We start from the raw sequence: 18,853 nt of genomic DNA, 5'->3' as shown, positions 1-18,853 counted from the left end.
AACTTTTCTGAGAAGATTAAGTTGAAATATTTGAAAATAATGGAAAGGTAATTGAACGAGGTCTGAGTGAGAATGTCACATACAAGTGGCAAAATCCTTACGATGTCTAAAAATAGTCTGCACATTGTTTCAAGATACAGTTTCAATATTTCATTTTCATTTTTAAAAAAAGCAACTAGAAACTGTCAACATGTGGGGCACCTGAGTGGCTGAGTGAAGTGTCCGACTCTTGATTTCAGCTCCGGTCATGATCCCAGGATAGTGGGATCGAGCCCTGCGTCAGGCTCCACGCTCGGCATGGAGTCTGCTTGTCCCTCTCCCTTTGTTCCTCCCCCAGCACCCCCCAAATAAATAAATGAAATCTTAAAAAAAAAAAAACCGTCAACGTGTGTTAAGGGTACCCTTTGCATAAGAAAGATGCAGAACTCCAACACTTAAAGCAAAAGCCCCATCCCACCATAAGGTTAGCAAATGAAAGAAAACTTATATGTTTTAATTTAAAGTAAGTTATACCATATTAGCTACTATTTCCATTTAATAGATATAAATGTGGTAGGCAGGTTAACGGCCACCAAAAAAATGTCCATATCCTAATTCCCAGATCATATGAATGTATTAACCATTATATGGCAAGCGAAAATAAAGATTGCAGATGGACTTAAGGTTGCTAATCAGCTGACCTTGAGATGGAGAGAGAAACCCGGATTATCCAGGTGGGCCTCGTGTATGCACAAGAGTCCTTAAAAGCGGAAAAGCAAAGTAAAAGAAGTGGCCCGAGAAACATGATGGGAAAAGGATTTAATCAGCTGTTGCTGACACTGAAGACAGAAAAGGGGCCTGTGCCAAGGACTGTGGGCAAGGAAGTGGGTTCTCTCCCAAAGCCTCCAGAAGGAACACACCTTTGCTAACATCTTGATTTTAGCTTCATGAGACCTGTGTCAGACTTCTGAACTACAGAAACATAAAACAATACATTCGTGTAGTTTCAGACACTAAGTTTATGGCAGTTTGCTGGGGCACGAAGCTAGCACGGAAGCACTAAGAAGGTTTAATGACTCGCCCAGGGTCATACAGATAAACCCAGCCTCCTAACTTCTACCCCTGGGTCTTTTCTGCTCTTGTCCACTTCCTTATTGAACCTAAAAACAAAAAATAAATTTAAAAAAGCATGTTTCTTAGAATGCCAAATCCTGTGATAATTGATACTAAAGTGACCACTTTTCTATTTCTCTTATTTTTTTTTTTTTAACTTACCATTTGCCAAATGCTTATCATGTGTCAGGCCTTATTAAGGTCATTGCATACAGAACCTAACCTGTAATGTACAAAGAGTGTCCTCAGTTGGGGGAGTTGCCCAGTAAAGGACAGCTCTGAAGTTCAGGTCTACCTAACTCAAAAACCTGTGAAGTGAAGCCCCATGTCACTGGGCTCTCTTTGTGGCCCCCTCCCCACTCCTTCTTCCCTGGCAAAATGACCAGAATCCTCATGAAACTTCCGGAGCCATATCTCTCTCTACTTTGGTTAATGCCTTACAGCATGAATAGCCCCTAGCAGAAATCTGAAAAGTTTCCTTGGAGGGACCCGGACCTTGGGTGCAGTGGGAAGACAAAGTTAAATAAAGCATCGTGTTGACAGACAACCCTCCCTTTATGGAATCGGAGTGCTAAAAGCCTCATTTTGGAACATGGTGTCCCCTACTCAACAGAGAATAAATGACTTTCTTACCTCCTCTTAAAGAAATGGGAAATATTTGAAGAATTCATCTAAGAGCCTGCACACGAGGTCTCAGCCATTTGCCTCACGTTGTTATGACTATGAATCGTACCTGTGATCATTGAAGTCTCCAAAGCGCCTCCTCCACTTTAAATTCCTTTTTATCCACAGTTCTGCTTATTCCTTAGATCTCACAGGCTTTTTACACGACTGAATGTATGACTCATTTGTAATACGGTCTTTAAATACCCTCTGATTTTTTTTCTACTAATCTTGTCTTAACCTGAAGTAACACCTCTGCATTTCTTAAACCCAATAGGAAAAATTTAAATTTCCGTCATTTCATAGAGAAACAGTATTTTTTCAAACATTAATTTTAGTTAGGGTATTCAAAACAAAAGTCCCTGAGCATAGTCCTTTTCCTCCCCAAAGTTGAAAACAATGAAATTCACATTTTGTTAATATTTAATATTTACTGTGTGCCAGTCAAATATACAATTCAGCATTAGCTTCTGCTGATACACATGGTACCCTCCTGAGTATTTCCAATCTAATGATACTGTGATCAGATTTTCTTCTGTGTCAATTTATTTATCATACTTGACACACAGTCTATTATAAGCTTCAAAATCCATTTCAGGGGGCCAGATCCTTTCTTCTCGGCAAAAAAAAAAAGAAAGAAAAGGGTCTTTGTTTTTTCTTTTTAGAAAGACAGGTGGGGACATGAAGGTGAGGCTATGTAATAAGTTATATAAGAAAAACAATGTCCTTTCTCTAAGTTGGATCATCTTCAACCCAGTAAATATATATTAGTTTAAAATTCTGAGTTCCAGTCTTTTAACCAACAGGTCTTATCTGTACCAATATTTTTTCACCGGCTTACCTTAAAGGCTCTACTTCTCCATGTCCTTCCCAGTAATCCTCAGAATAAAGACATTTATGTCCCTTAATGCCTTGCCAATCCGAGTTTGCCGCATAAATGCAAATATTTATCTACCTGCTGTTAGTTTTTTCCCTCTGATCTCCCCAGGCCACTGCCATCCTCCCTCCATTCCTGCCCCTCATGCCCCAGGCAAGCCAGCATTTCCCCAGCAGTGGCATCAATACTGCAAGCGGAACTTGGTTTCCCCACCAGGACAGAACCTGTGTCACACTCAAGCTTGTGTGACCAGACAGGAAGCTACTCATTTTTTTTTTTTTATATTATGTTAATCACCATACATTACATCATTAGTTTTTTGATGTAGTGTTCCATGATTCATTGTTTGCATATAACATTCAGGGCTCCAGGAAGCTACTCATTTCTACTTGTCCCCTTATATTAAATCCTTCTTGTTTCTGGAAAGCCATTTTCACTGAGCTGACATAAATACTATTCAAACTATGTATGATTTCCAGTGCTAAAAATGGTAGATTGAAAAAGAGCCCAAGAATAACCTTTTAACCACGCCCCCCCTTTAATTCACAAATTAAAAAACAAAACAAAACAAAAAAAAACTGAGCCAGAATGAGTGGATCTTTCCATTTTTTCTCCTTTTGCTTCCAGTTTCTTCTGCTCTCCCTCCCTCTCTGCTCATCTTCCCTTCCTTCCATTCTAGAAAAATCTCTCAAGTGACTACTTTGTACCTGGCACATTTCCAGGTGCTGAAGATAGAAGACAGCCCCCTGTCCTCATAGAACCTACATTCCAGGAGAAGATATGCGTATCAAGCGGTGAGTTAAGTATTCATTTAGTGGCACAATAAATGTTGCCCAGGAGAAGGACAAGATGACATGAGAGCAAATAACAAAGGGGTTGTTGGGACATGCTTTCTCAAGGGCAATTTGTTCATCTGTACCAAACACCTCAGAATGTTCACTCCTTTTAATTAAGGTAGGCTACACAACTCTGGTATAGCCATAGGATGAATTAACATGTGCTGGTTCAAAATCATGTTGTAGAAGAATATTCATCGGTTTGTGGAAATGTTAATATAATGTGAAGAAAAGAACGGACTATGAAACAACATACATAACATGATCCTGTTTCATCTAAATACAAAGTGAGGAGAGTGATAGAGACAAACCCAAGTCCCAGGAGGCTTACCAGCATCTTGGTAGGACCTGTCTTCAAGGAATGGGATTATGGATGATTCACCCCTTTGTGATGTTTCACTTGTCCAAACTTCCTTCAATGAGTCTGTGTTACTTATGTAATGGATGCATTTAATATTAATTGTTTAAAAGTATGTGCTCAAGTATATCGGTCTCGGTGTGTCCAGTCCATAGGACATGCATTCATTAAATGTCTATTCAACAAATTCAAGATATTCAAGAGAGGAAAGATAAAAGTGTGTGTGTGTGTGTGTGTGTGTGTGTGTGTAAATAGTTTAATTCTAGTTAAAGGCTTGTGAGGTTTTGTAAATATCAAATGAAACCACTTCATTCCATAAGAATTTTTCAAATGCCTCTTCATTAGGATGAATATATACTGTGTAGATTCTGAAAGGAAAAAAAAAAGATTAGTTGCTGGAAACACATAAATTCCAGATTGAAAATGTGGGATTCCTATAATAAGAACAGTAATAATGGCTCATTACACTGAAGAGTACTTATAAATTCACATTCAAGTTCTTTCACATTTATTAATCCAAATACTTCCTCGGAATCATAAGGTTGCGTTCACCCCTTACATCTTCAAATAAAGAAGTATTTTAGGTTCAGTAAAAATTCCAGCTTCGAATATCTAAATAGCTCCAGCCTTTCTATTAATAACCTTTCAGGGATTTCAGTTTCATCCATTAAGTGGTTAGAAAGTTCTGAAATCTCTTTTGTATGTTAACTTCTTCAGTTTGAAAATAAAGCCTATTAACTACAGCTGCCAAATGTAAGAAGGAAATTCTACCTGAGACAGAGCTCAGAAAGTTGTAGAGAGTGGAGATTCAGGGCATAGGGAGAGAGAGCGAGAAGCCATGCATATGAGGGTGTCAAAAGCTCAGTATTATATTGTGAATTCATGATTTTCTGGGCATGTGTAAGCTCCAAGATTGTGAATCACCTGAGTGAACTTTTTTTTTTAAGACTGGCATCCCTTGAATCCATCCTTTGGGATAAAATGAAATAATTAAAGAAGATATTCTTCTCACATTGTATTTTTGCTTAACAAAATAAAGTGATAATCCTGGACTTTTATCTGACAAAAAGATCACTGCATTGCTCACTCAAATTGAGCATTCATCTCATTTGGGTGTTTTGTGTTTTTTGTTTCTGCCACATGCATCCGTGAGCTCTCCCTATCTATGCCCTCCTTCCGAATACTCTCAAGTTAATGTTGACTAGATGGTGAAAATTCATCTTAAAAGGTTTGAAATACTAAACACCTTACTCAATCTCATGAACAACCATCACAATCCAACAATTATGTACCTTAGATGTTTTCCACAAATCTTTTCAAAGACATACTAAACAGTGTTCTTTATGCGGCTCTCAATTCGCAAACGGTATGCAGCACTTTTGAAAGTTACTGATCGGCCCCATTTTTCCGGCTTAAAAGAATAAAGAATTCTAAAGAATGAATTCAATACTGATCTCTGAATCATCAGATCACACTAATTGTCCTGGGGCGAGGAGAGCCCCAGGAGCGGGCTAGGTCTCCAAAAACACCCTGGAGGCATTCAAACCGATGCCACGCTCCTACACACCGTTTTTCACCAACCCTTTATCTATTTGTTTCAAAATGGCTTGAGGTGAGATGCCTCATCAAAGATGTGGCTGGATGTGCCCAGAGCAAGAGAGTCTGGCAAACCCTGCGGCAGAATGAAATCTCAGAGAAAGGGCAGCCCAGTTTCCACACCGACACATGAAGCTGGATTCCAAAGCTCTGCGCCCAAGGAGGGTGATCATAGTCTCACATCTGAAAAAGGATGAGCTGTAAATGCAAAACTGTAACAGTTCCTACAGCGTGATCGTAAGAAGAAGGTGAGATGGGTGTGAAGTTCTCAGCACAGCATCTCACACATGGTCAAGTTCAACACATATTACTTTATTATTATTTCATATAAACTGCAATCATCTCGTTTCTCAGATGAGGAATCTAAACCTCAGATCTTCTGATTTCCATCCCCAGTATGCTTTCTAAAACATCCACTACCTCTTGCTTAAAGATGTTTATTGTATGTTTCAGTGGTGTGTGCGTGTTTACACCTGCAGGTGTATAGGAAATACATATGCCTTCACACTAAGTTTCTTTTCTCCTTCTATGGTACTTAGAGACAAAGTTGACACATGTTTTAAGGGCTATGATTTTTTTCTATTAATCTCCTTAACATCATACTTATGGCTTTACTATTTGCTGGGCACCATTCTAAACACTTCGCCCATAATAAAGCTCATTTAATCCTCAAAGCAATTACATGAAGAAGGCACTACTATTATCAGTATTTTACACGTGAGGAAACAGGAGCATAAAGAAGCAATTAGCCAAGTGGCGCCTGGGTGGCTCAGTTGGTTAAGCGACTGCCTTCGGCTCAGGTCATAATCCTGGAGTCCCGGGATCAAGTTCCACATCGGGCTCCCTGCTCCGTGGGGAGTCTGCTTCTCCCTCTGACCCTCACCCCTCTCATTCTCCCTCTCTGTAATTCTCTCTCTCTCAAAAATAAATAAAATTTAAAAAAAAGAAGCAATTAGCCAAGTATACATTGTTAACTGCCAGAACTCAGGTCATCTAGCTCCAAAGCTTATACTCTTCCATTCCCCATGGCCTCTATATGACACCAAAGTCAGAAAATTCTAGAATCAGGGGCTCCTGGGTGACTCAGTCGGTTAAGCGTTGGACTCTTGATCTCAGGGTTGTTAAGTGCAAGTCTCACACTGGGTTCCATGCTGGGTGTGGAGCCTACTTAATTTAAAAAAAGAAAATTCTAGAATCAATAATAGAACCAAAAATTCAAAAATTGTTAGTCTTGTCTTTTTTTTTTTAACATATTTCCATTACAAGACAATTACATTGTCTTCTTCATGTTTTTCTTCTGTGGATTGATTGCTCCCTCCATGTAACAATAATTTATCTTTCCAGTTCTGTGGTTATTTAAACCAAAACTACTTTTAAACATGTAGGGTTCATTTTATTTCCACTCATTTCCCTTTTAAATGACTAGAAAACGGGAAAACTTGGCCATCAACCAGTTGTCAGTATGTGATGGTGACATCACCATGAGGCGTCGCTGCCTCAAAAATTATCAGGGACTTGGAAAAAATAGCAAAAGGCTATCACAGGATAAGCCAGCAGAGAGGTTCACAATCACCATCTTGTCTTCATGACTTAATTCAGTGGATCTCAACAGTCATGGGATAGCCTCATAGAGAACATTTTGAAAACATAAAGGGACATTTAATTTGGTTGTCGCAGTGAGTGAGAGATGGGATCGGCCGTGACTATAGTTTGGAGAATGGGGTCCAGGGATACTAGACATCTCTGTCTACAAAGCAAGGTTGCGCCTATATCCTGAATGACTCTGAATGTTCATGTAGGTGACAATTTGTTCACAATCTTCTGAGCCTAGAATCGGACTGCACTTCATATACAAATCTAAAATAGCAGTTCTATAGTTTTTTTTTTTTAAGTAAATGCTACGCCCAATGTGGAGCTCAAACTCACAACCCCAAGATCAAGAGTCACATGCTCTACCGAATAAGCCAGCCAGGCACCCCTTGTTTTCACAGTTTTAAACACTCCATTTTCCAGGAGCACAATCTCTGTGTATATTGATGTAAGCTTTTACTTTAGAATTCTACTGAGTCATTCATTTATCATTTTGGAAATTCTCAGTATTTTCTAAATACAACAACCAACACAATGCATCTGCTCTACTTGTGTAGATGTGAATAAACAGGCAATTTTATATCCAAGTGCAAACATTTGGTTGCTATATTTTGTCTTCTAGCATGGTCAGGCCTAAAATACACATGATATTATTATTGTTATAAGTTACAATAGTTTTCTCTTATTTCTCATTTATATTATAATTAGGGCATTATATTTTAAAATTATATGATAAATAGGCTATGTTACCCATGAGGTATAGCTCATAAGAGCAAAAGATATATTAGGAAATATTTGTTATAAAAATTGACATTGGTAAGAATGGAGTTAAGAACCACTGGTGTAGTAAATAAATAATACCAATAAAAACACCAATATTCCACGCATTTCCATGCACTTCTCTAATAATCTCCTGACACACATGAGCTGGAGGCATAGCACGATGCTTGTGAGTTCTTGGTTGAAGAATAAAACTGGTTTTCAGGACTACCATGTGTCCCCATAAATCAGAGAGGCTTCAAAGTAACACAAGTTCATTATGCATCTACTAAGTGCAGGGCACCATTGTGAGCAATAAACAGAAACCCATTTTTCTCACTTTCAGATCTCATCTGACTAGTCAAACTAGAGTTTGAAGATCTCATCACAAACCAAGCAAAATGAGATGATCGTTACCCAATTTTGCATTCCGAGTCACACAACCATTCCATTCTCTCTGCAACAAGCTTTCTCATTAAAACAGTTTTATTTTACAAATATTTATCTACAAACATCTGTCCTCCCCCCTCCCCAATTTTTTCTAGGAGAGCTCTGTTTGTATAAGTACTTGGCTATGCAATAAATACTTTTGATTTGTAGCAGCATCCAGGATGTAAAACATTACCAGATTGCAAACCCCAAGTGCTATAAAAATTTTAAGACATAGGAGATTATTTGCTAAATTATTGACAACTCTATTGTTTGAAAGGCCTGCAAGCTAAAAGTGCATATTTAAGGAGAAAGACTGCTGATGTGCAATCTCTTAGGCTCTGACCTATCCGTTGGTATGCAACCTTATCTTCAGAGAACACCTTTGAAATCAACAGGATTCTGTGGATTGAAGGAGATGGGAGCATGTCTCCACTAGTAATGTGTGTGCTGCAGGGATCCTACCTCCCACAGAAGGAACCTATGCGGCACGTCTGACTTCAAAGTCAGCCATCCCTTCTTCCCCTCCTCACATGGGACTGATGAGACACAATTTTTTTCAAAAGAAATAACAAAACTGTACAAATTCAAGCTTCAAATGCATGGGCCTTCCAAAGTCAAATGGCCATAAATAGCCTTTATGTATAAAGGGGACATGGATATGATTAACAAGCCAAGATAAAGATGAACTCTAGTGCCATTCTGAGGGTTAATTCTATATGTTCACTTGACTGACCTACGTGATGCCCAGAGAGCTGGTGAAACATTATTTGTGGATGTGTCCATAAGGATAGTTCTAGAAGAAATTAGCATTTGACTCAGTGGACTAAGACAGCCATCCTCACCAACGTGGGTGGGCATCATCTAATCCACTGGGTGCCTGAATGGAACAAAAAGGTGAAGGAGGATGAATTCTCTCTCTCTTCTTGAGCTGGAATGTCCCTCTTCTCCTGCCCCTTGGACATCAGAGCTGCTGGTTCTCAGGCCTTTGGACTCAGGGATTTACACCAGGGCTGCCTGGTTCTCAGGCCTTTGGACTTGAGTGGATTATGCCACTAGTTTTCCTGGTCCTTCAGCTTGCAGACAGAGGATTGTGGGACTTCTCAGTCCCATAACTGCATGAACCAATTGCTATCATAAATCTGCTCTTATAAATATATATCCATATCTACACCTCCACTATACTTACAGCACCTATGTCTACACCTACACCACCTATGTCTACACCTACACCACCTACACTATACCTACACCACCTACATCTACACCTCCAACACCTATGTCTACACCTCCACCACCTACACCTATACCTACACCACCTACACTATACCTATACCACCTACATCTACACCTACACCACCTATGTCTACACCTCCACCACCTACGTCTACACCTACACCACCTACACCTATACCTACACCACCTACACTATACCTACACCACCTACATCTACACCTACACCACCTACGTCTACACCTCCACCACCTACACCTATACCTACACCACCTACATCTACACCTACACCACCTACATCTACACCTACACCACCTATGTCTACACCTACACCACCTACGTCTACACCTACACCACCTACGTCTACATCTACACCACCTACATTTACTCTATATCTCCATCTCCATCCTATTAGTTCTGTTTCTCTGCAGGTCTGTGATGAATACTCACAAAGATAGATCAGCCTTTTGATGAATACTTTGAAAGACTGCCTATTAAAGCCAAAAATGCCTTCTGATTTTTTAACTAAAACAACCACTATTTCAACTCCACCACTGCAACACCACGCTTGGCTTTGTGTGTTATAGGACTTACAGCTCTCAAGTTTTATATCACAAACTTGTCTCCTGTCTCCCTACATCCCCACCCAGGAGCATAAGGTCTCTTATGAAAAGGATTTTGTCTGTCACATTAATTTCTACATCTCCAGTGCCTATCGACAATGTCTGATCTAGAACAATAAGTATTTGGTGAATAAATGACCAGAAGTGGCCTTATCTTACAGATCAGTGATTTTAAGCTGAAAGGCAATTGTAAAAGAAGGGGGAGAGTGCAGATAAACAGAAGAATTTGTAGGACTGTTAAATATCGTGAGTATATCTTCTGAGATGGTGGCCCTAGGTTATAGAGTGCCTAATAGAAACTTAGGGCTTTGGGAACTTTACTAGAATTTCCAATTTTCTCATAACCTGTGGGAGGCTGATGAAAATCAGTGTTCCTCACACCCATGGTATTTTTACTAGAAACAGAATATAAGCAGCTTTCCCTTCAGCCACACCCCCTATCTATTCTTTAGTTCTGGGGATAAGACTTCTCAGGAGTGACTCACCCCAAGACTGAAAGTCTTCTTGGACTTCTCTTGGGGATGAGGCTGCTTCAGAGACCTCATGGCTATTCATTAGAAGACAGGGCAAGTTGGAAAAGGTCCCTGGGATAATGAGAAAATCCCCATTTTCCCTGATGCCTGTTCTGAAAGTGGGATTTTATGCTCTAGATGGGGAAAGTTACAAATGGAGTGTTTCTCACCTCTTTTTGCATTCAGATGGAGAGACTGTCTCAAGCAGGAAAGTTACCCTTTGAATGTTTTTGTTTTTATTAAAATCTGTCTTAGAAATCACCTTGCTATGCGTTCATCTGACACAAGACCCTTGGCCATTGATTATTTTTTCCAATATAGGACTTTGGAAACATCTAAGCTTCTCCAAAGCACTGGTTAAAAATGGCCAGGTAACATTTTATTGGCTCTGCTAAATTTATATTTAGAGCTAAGACAGTTTATGATTTCAGTTAATAAAATGACTATTTCAGGACACAAATAATAAAAGCAGAGGTTTACCCAGAATGGTGACTATTTTATTAAACATTACATTCCAGTATTACTTATGGTATAAAAACTAAAAGAAAGATATTTTTAAAAGGAAAAAAGCCTAATTTTATAAAAATATTTTGTTAGAAGGGAGTCATATTTAAAATTTGAACTAGACGTTCTTGTGGCATAAAGTGAAGCATGGTCAAACATCACAATTTTGGACTAATTGGAGTCCAGGTAAATTACAAAACAATCTCAATGAAATGCAATTTCCGTGCTATCAAGTACTTTAACAAATAGATACGATGCGCCCTGGCAAAATCTTTTTATGTAGCATAGCTAATTCTCTCTGAGTAGAAGGAACAAGTAAATGTTAGTCTAGCTAAGGTCAAATCATCATGAACTCCAAATTAGTGACTTGCAACTAAGTCAGTTTTCACCATGTATCTAAAGTTCCCAATACTTTTACATAAGGATTTTAGGGGAAAAAATTTCAATGTTTGGTGTACTTCTCCTTCAAATTGTTTGCACCTGAATCCAAAATCTTCATATTTTATTTTCCTGCTGTATTTATTTTTTAAAGATTTTTTAAATTTTTATTTATTTTTTAAATATTTTAAGTAATATAATTATCTAAAGTTTCTTTATTGATTGATTTTTTTAAAGATGTATTTATTTTTAAAGATTTTTTAAAAAGATTTATTAGATTTATTTTTTATTAGAGAGACGAGTGAGGTGGGGTGGGGAAGCAGGGAGGGCAAGAGGCAGAGGGAGAGAGATAATCCCGAGGCAGACTCCCTACTGAGCAGGGAGCCTGACGTGGCTTGATCCCATGACCTTGAGATCATGACCTGAGCCAAAATCAAGAGTCGGCTGCTTAACCAACCGGGCCACCCAGGAGCCCCAATTTCCTGCTATATTTAAATTATAACCTATAGGATTCAGTACATTCTGTGGCTACCGCCAATATATTTATATATTTTTAGTGTCCTGATACATGTTAAATGATCCCTTAAATATATAAAACTCAGCCTCGTATGTCAGGACGGCCTAAATGTTTAATATTATCTGCATTAATAAAATAAATTTGTCTAATGTGGACCCCTATTTGCAAAGTCAAGCATTAAGAAGTGAACAGTTAAATTAATAACCTAGGAATCTCATCTTGATTGGTCAATTAATTGCACATGGAAAAGACTGCTCTGTTACAAGTCTGCATGAAGGCTTTCTGAGATTTCTGAGCAGCTTATACACACTGCAGGGAAAGGCTGAATAACCAAGCTTCGCTTCCTTATGGATTCCATTGGAAATATGATGCTGTATAAACCCCCAGCAAACAGCAATAAATCTGACAAACATTCACTGTGTCTGTGAAGATGGAATGATTCTCCCCAGACAAGCTTTGGAAAATAATGTATTGATTGCTGATGGCAATTTATTGTTCTTTGCGATCAACTGTGCTTATACCGTGCCCTTCAATTATGGTCCTTCCTCTTTCATTCCTGGTCTTTGGAATGTGAAGTCAGAAAGCCAGAAAGCTTCGAAGAGGTTACCTCCAAAATACATGGAATTTAGATGCATTTTCTTTAGTCATAAAATTTCCACTCACCGTGGTCTTTTTTTCGTAGAGTCACATTAAATGACACAGCATTAATTCAACATTAGGCTTTCGACTCAAGGACCTCTGACCCACTCAAAACAAAGAGTAGCCGCTGAGTCCCGAAAACCCAGGTCTTCACTCTTCCCAGCTCTTCCCAGAACATTGAATCCCAGGGTCATCCAAGAGGGGGCTTGGGTGACTTGACATTGTAAGTGTCTCATAACAGCCATGTGAATTTGATTTGAATCTTTGTCCAAAAAAAAAAAAAGTAAAAAAAAAAATGATAAAGCTTTTCTTTATCCCGACGGGAATCAGCAGGAATTATTTCTGAGATCCTTATCCATCCATTGCTCTGAGCATTCAAAAAGTAGAAAAACCATTATCCTCTATTATCGGAGATCCTGCTAGAGGAAGTTACTCTCCCAACACCGTTTTTGTTCTTGTTTCTGTTTTTCCCTTTCTTGCTCTCTTGGAGTGGGTTTCAGAGAAGCAGAGCCTGAGTCTGGCTTATTGAGAAAAATATTGAAAGAGAAGCACACTTTCTTCTCCACCGGCCTTCAGGCTGGCGTGATGTAGGTCCGGGGCCATTACATAGAACCAGAGCATGCAGTCAACATGGAAGGGGGCAGAGACAAAATGCAGAGACCTGGCCCCTGATATGGTTTGCCTCCTTGAAAACTAACTCTAATTTAGGATATTTTCATTATCTAAAACAAAAAATCAGATTTTCCCTTTTCTGCTTAGGTCAGTTAGAATAAGAATTTTTATCACTGGCAATCAAAGTTTTAACTAATGGAGACATCATGTGAACTCCTTGCGAATACCAGGAGAAAGAAGATTAAAGAGTCATTGAAACTTCTGTGATTCCAGGTTCACTTGCCTTCTGGAAAATTCTACCTAGTGTTCTCCAGCTCTTTTGGTATAATAGAGCTAAATATTCTTCTACTGATTATGAATTACTGGCTATGTGTTCTTGTTCATGTATATAATCTCTTAGCAAAAATTAAGGCTTTAAAAAACACAAATTATGAGAATCCTATCAACGGAAGAGAAGGCATTGAAAGCAATTACATGATGGTGGTATTTAAGCAAAGAGAAGGTGAGACAAAGGTGATCTGAGATTGTAATTTCTTTTCTGCACACAACTTTCTTTCTTTTTATAATGAAGTGTTTCAAATCCGGCATACATTCTGAAGTTCACCACAGTCCCTACTCTTAATTATCTTATGCATGGACCATTTCAGTTCAGGCCAGACACAACACTGGATGACTTTCCTTAATGTCTCTGATTTTTAAAATTTATATTGCCTATATGTAAAAATGGACGTGAATGTTTCTTGATGTGATCTTTTATATGGGTAATTATCAACAAACAAAAAAACCCAGAAACAATGGTTTCAAGATGAAGCTTCAGCAGTCAAAAATAAATAAATAATGAACAAATCTACTAACTCTCATAGATGTCTTCAATTTAAAAATAATTTTCAAATTAAAGTACCATAACAGTAATCCACAGTGAATTGAGACAGAGGTAAAATTGGATGTCAGTTTCATGACAATTTCCAGCCCTCTGGTTCTAAGTGCAGTCTTTCCTCTTCTAGGTATCATGATGCAAACCATCACTTTAATGAAATACAATTGACTATATTTTTTAAAGTGATTAGAAAAAAAAACCTCGGTACTCTATGTCAGTTGCTAATTATTGGTAACACATCTCAAAACTGACTTCAACATACCAGATATCAATGCATTGTGACTGAGAACTGCTCACTTGGAGACTTTATGAGAGAATCCTTCCCCAAGTTTCAAAACGAATTTTGAAAGAAATCAAATCAGAACCTATCCATCACTCTCTTCTCCAAGCATTTGTTGAAGACTGATTTATGTGCTGGACCAGCAAAACTCAAAATTCTTCATGCCACCATTCATATTAATGGTTGTATTTCTATGGAGAAAAACATTACCCCGATGTAACATTCTCATGCTCTCCTATTGTGTTCTGTTTGCACTGACCTGAGAGTTCCTTCATGAAGATGCACAATCTCCTGAGGACAGAAAACTATCATGTTCAACAATGTACAGTGAGTACCTAGCAGGGTAGCTGGCAAATAACAGATGTTTGCGAAGTAGTTATTGAATGAAAGAATAAATCACAGAGCTGCCACATATTCTAAAACAAAAACAAAATAACAAAATAACCAGGTTATTACTTATGATTTGTCCACTGCTGCCATACTTGTAGAGATATTTCCGACTGGTTCTACCAAGTTCCACCTTGACCAGGATAGCAGGGTCTCCCCCTTCACATCCCCTCCCAGTGGGTCCGTCTCTCAGATCCTCTCTCCCGAGGAGTTGAAGAGTACCCAGGGCTGTTACATGGCGGATCTTCCAGTGATGACTAATGCCAGCAACTCTGAGAATCTTTCACTCCCCATCCTGCTTCTCACAATGAAATAGTCTTTGCATCCCTCCCATGCTTAGGACACATGGTCTCTCCCAGGCATCCAGCTTCTCTAGAATTTGAGTCTCCTGTTCAACTAGCATCTTTCCCTCCTCTAGCCTCTGAGAGAGGAAAAACTGCTGCTCCAAGCGCAGATCCAAATCTTTATCGCATTGTTAGCCTGTTGAATTCTTTGACTATTTTTACTTCTGTGTGGTCTTGGGTGGCTGAATACACAGGCAAAAGGTGGATTAATATGTTGAGATATAACACTACTTCATGTCATCAACGATTTTTTATAAATAAGATTTCTAATGACGTACAACTGTCCATTTCATGGAGTTGCTATCATTTTTAATGGTTGGACATACGTTTTTAAAAGGATTTTAAGCAATCCTGAAATGAGTGTTCTTGTACTTAAATGTTTGTGAATATTATTAACTATTTACCTGGGATATAGTCTTAGGTGTGGATATACTATGCAAAATGATTGATTTTTCAATGATAAATTCTGTACTGGGATATACTAGACAACAGAATATTGCTTGATTCGAAAGAGTCATATAAAAGATATAGAGAATTGGGTCACCTGGATGGCTCAGTCAGTTAAGTGGCTCCCTTTGGCTCAGGTCATAATCTCAGGGTCCTGAGATCGAGCCCCACATTGGGATCCCTGCTCAGCGGGGAGTCTGCTTCTCCCTCTCCCTCTGCTGCTCCCCCTGCTTGTGCTCTCTCGCTTGCACTCTCTCTCTCTCTCTCAAATAAATAAAATCTTTAAAAGATATGGAGAAAATGCCAAATAAGCAAGGACTCCCTGAAGATTGGTCTGCACATCCCAAGAATATTCCTTCTGGAAATTTTATTATTTAGAGTAAGAGACTGTACCACAGTCCCTCAAAAGTGTGATAGATCAAATGCAATGGCATGTTTTCTAGGTGTCTGAGAGAGGGAAACTGACAAACTGAAGTTCTATCTTCTGCGTCTCCCTCTCCTGTCCATTAAGTAAGGGTATCATTCCGGCAGGAAGCAGGAGTGCAGCTGAGTACCTTCAGCTGGATAACAGTCTTAATAAGGCAGGAATCCACCCTAACAAGCATCATATTTGCTGTATTTGAGGGACACAATAGAAGTCAGAGCTGTTTCATTTCCTGCCAGTTCCATTCCAAAAGCAAGTAAAACGCCTTTTCTTCTTGATGGGCATACGGAAAGCTTATGAATGCAATAATGAGGACTCCACAAGCCCATTTGGACCCTAGGGAGTTATATAACTTTATCACTTTTTTTTTTTTGGTTAGAAAAACCCAGTGATGCCTTCCATTACCTCCTACACCCAGCCACCTACTGCATCCCTTGAGATGTTCCCAATGACACAGAGGCTAGTGTTAATGTACATAGGTTTATGGCTTAGAAAATGAGGGCAATTTTATTTGACTACTCCCTTAGGGTTTCCAAAAATACCATCTTCTTTATATGCATACTTGAAATCACAGGCCATTGGCTTCAAGAATATTCCCATCTAGGATCACTATAGAACTGGAGGGGCCCAGTGCAGAGGAAAACATGGAGCCCACTGTTCAAAAGTCATTAAGAATTTTGCAACAGCGATAGCACAGTATACATCAAACTTGAGGTCCTTCTAAGGGTGTGGGGTCCTCTCTGGTTGCAGAAATCCCCCATCTAAAAAAAATAAAACACATGACCACTTTCATCACAAAGTCTCCGAAAGCACAGCCCTTTATAGTAAAGGATGAGTCTGGAGGGATTTAGTAATTTTCATTCAGATTAAAGAATATGCTATAGATAATAGATTGAACCAGTATTTATAAAATTGCCAGTATTTTTTACCTACAAACACAGCAATTTCATACGATTCAATATAATTCATGGTAACTGTCAGGGTAGTACATTTTCCTCAGGATTAATAATCTTTTGAGTTGGCACAACAAAAAGTAGAGGAGATGATGATAACAGTTGTCACACATGGGCTTTTTTTATGTTTGATGTTTGTACTAAGCTTGTATTGCTCTGCATGTGTGTGTGAGTGTGCGTGTGTGTGTGTGGTTTATAAAAGTAATACCTCTGCATTGCACATACCTGGAAAATTTTACAAAATTAGTTTTATTTTTATTTATTTATTTTTTAAGTAGGCTCCATGCCCAGTGTGGAGCCCAGTGTGGGGCTTGAACTCATGACCTTGAGATCAAGACCTGAGCTGAAATCAAGAGTCAGACGCTTAACCGACTGAGCCACCTAGTTGCCCCCAAAATTATTTTTAAAACAAGCACAATTATATATTAACATTCTCACTTTAAAAATTGTTTGATTCCAGTGTTTTGTTAGGTGGATAGATGGATGGATGGATACATACATGCATGCATACAGACATAGTTAGATACGTAGATGAATTTTATTACAACATTGGATTATACCATGTGGGCAATTTTGGTTTGCTACTTTTTTTTTTTTTTTACAAATTGTCATGTTAGGAGCATTTATATATGTCCAGAGTCACTAAAACAAGATTTTGAATTGTGTGATATTTCATCACATGGAATTGCTATAATTTATTCAGTCATTTCCCTGTTGTTGGATATCATTTTTTAAACTATTGTCGGCAATCCTGGAATGAACATTCTTCTGTTTAAATTTCTGCCGCACATCATGGATTACTTCTCTAGGGACAACTTCTAGACATGAAATTGCTGCTTTATGAACATCTGAACAGGAGAAGATCTTCCTCCACTGCCCTATACCCTTAGTAGCTTTAGGGAAGCATCGATTATTTCTTGTTGGCTCCTCCTTTTTAAATACAGAAAGAAAGTGGGAACATAGTCTCAATGTGGAAGATGCAGTAATTCAGAATAACATATTAATAAACCTTCCTTTGTTCCTCCCCCCGCCCCTGCCACATATATGGGAGCGCTCGCCTGGCATTGAGACTCTCACCCCAGAGAGAGTTGCTGCTGATATTCTGGTGCATCTGCTTTCCCATGTTTACTGTGCAATGACAGGCATATATATGCCCATAAACATATACTTCTTACACTGTTGTGATCATACTACTCACATTGCAACACAGTGTGATTTTTTTTTCATTTGACAGTATATCTTAAGTAATTTTTCATCTTTGTAAAAATCGGTGTATGTCATTCTTTTGTAATGGCATTCCACTACGTGGATGAAATATAAATTAGGCATCTACTGACTACTTGACATAGTAATACATTTATTTATTCATCTGTTTACTGTGAATCTGATACCCCACAGGACGGTAAGTTCCATGAGGACAGGGTCATTGTGCGTCTTGTCCAGCCTGAATTTCCAAAAGCTGTATACTGTCTTGAAGAAAGTAATGAAGGGGTAGAAAAAGGACACTTAGATTTTCCTCCCTGCTGCAAGGGATGCCCTTGAACACACATCTCCAACCACATGTTTGAGAATCTCTTTCAAATAACTTCTTAGAAGAAGAAAATCTCGCTCAAAGCAAACATAGTGTTTAATTCATGATAGACACTGCCCTTCACAAAAACTTTACCAGTTTTCACTCCCACCAACAATATATGAGAATGTCTGCTTGGCTACATGCAGGCCAGCATCAGGTATCAATGACTGATTAATGTGGTAGTTTTGAGCTTGAGAGCCAGAAGCTCCTTCAGCAAGCATCAGCAAAAGCTCCAAGGACAGCTGCTCAGGCTGTGCACTGCCAAACCCTGGGGGTGCCATTCATATAAGCTATGGTGTTAATGATAGCCATGGGGTCCTTCAAAATGGCGACCTTGGGGGTGCAAGGGA

Source organism: Phoca vitulina, unplaced genomic scaffold (assembly GCF_004348235.1).
Source record: "Phoca vitulina isolate PV1807 unplaced genomic scaffold, GSC_HSeal_1.0 scaffold50, whole genome shotgun sequence".
Classification (NCBI taxonomy): Eukaryota; Metazoa; Chordata; class Mammalia; order Carnivora; family Phocidae; genus Phoca; species Phoca vitulina.
This window is presented reverse-complemented; position numbering follows the sequence as displayed.